The sequence below is a fragment of the Limulus polyphemus genome, unplaced genomic scaffold (genome assembly GCF_000517525.1).
Source record: "Limulus polyphemus unplaced genomic scaffold, Limulus_polyphemus-2.1.2 Scaffold15276, whole genome shotgun sequence".
NCBI classification, from domain to species: domain Eukaryota; kingdom Metazoa; phylum Arthropoda; class Merostomata; order Xiphosura; family Limulidae; genus Limulus; species Limulus polyphemus.
In genome coordinates this window covers 2,917-4,151 of record NW_013680886.1, presented here as the reverse complement: position 1 = coordinate 4,151, position 1,235 = coordinate 2,917, and the positions used below count along the sequence as shown (strand labels likewise).

Sequence of the window (1,235 nt, the reverse complement as noted above, 5' to 3'; positions counted from 1 at the left end):
ATACGTTTAAGATACTGAAATCACAGAGGTCAGACTGTTTTGTGTTTTTTAACACCGTGATCAGTTTACGGGTAGAACTGGGGCAGGTTACGGGCGTGTAAGGGGGGGGGGGATAATTGAAATCCTGAAAAAGGTCCCGAGTTGGCCTTGTGGTACAGTTCTGGCGAGCTAAGTTCAGATCCGTATTTTAACACAAGTATCCCCTATCCGTCAGTGGATGCGTCATAAGGGTAACAGTCAACCCATTAGTGTGGTGTAGGACAATGTTGATTGGATGTCTTCCCTCTAGACAATAAATCAAAATTACAGATAACGGTAGATAGCCTTAGTAGCTTTGCCAGAAATACAAATAAGTATTTCTGTTGTTGCTGTTCGAAGTTTAGCTCAAAGCTACACAATGGGCTATCTGTGCTCTGCCCACCACGGCTATCAAAACCCGGTTTCTAGCGTTGTAAGTCCGCAGACGTACTGCTGTGCCACTGGGGGGCACGTATTTCTGATAAATAATAAGTGGGTTGCAGTTTTTTGTCTTACTTTTCTTTTGGGGTGAGTGTGAAATGACAGATACAAAGATTAAAACGATCCCGGATGTCATGTTCTATTGATTATAATATATATATATATATATATTATGGTGTTAAACAACCCAGTACACTGAAGAACGATTAATCTCAATTCAGATAACTACAAGTTTCTTCCTCAAGAACAACCAATAAAGTTATTCCTCTCCAGACTGCTTCGACTTCCTTCGGGTTTTCGTGAAATTGAGTAATTTTTATTTAACAATTAGTTAACTCTGTAAAACATTTGGCGTTTATCCTTGCTATAACACACCACATTAATATTAACGGTAGATATATCGTAATATATTTTTTGAAAGAAGCCAACTGGGTGGCTTATTTCCCAATCACCACTAGGCCTAATTTAGGACTAACAAGATCACTGACCAAAAGTTAGTATCAGAGTTAGCACTTAGGTAGTACCGCACTGACACCATTTTTCGGGTAAATGAGGTCAAGAGAAACAAATAGAGAACGTTTATTCGTAGAGGGCGCTATTATGAAAATAAGATGATAATAAAAAAAAAATTATTTAGGACGTGTGACCACCAGTCTAAGAATAAACGAATTTCACATGAATTATGATTATATTTAAATATTTTGACTTTCTACATTACTATCTCTAAAAATAAACAAACAAACAAAAAATATAAAAATACAATAGAAAATATAAAA

At 36.5% G+C, this 1,235-nt stretch overlaps 1 long non-coding RNA gene across 1 annotated transcript in view; it reads right to left on the bottom strand.

Annotated features, from left to right (window-relative positions):
* Window positions 1-876: 876 nt before the first annotated feature.
* LOC111084251 overlaps window positions 877-1,235 on the bottom strand; it is a 2,662-nt gene continuing 2,303 nt past the window's right edge. Inside the window, exon 3 of the long non-coding RNA XR_002609463.1 lies at window positions 877-887. This is a non-coding gene — a long non-coding RNA (uncharacterized LOC111084251). The remainder of the gene's footprint in view (window positions 888-1,235) is intronic.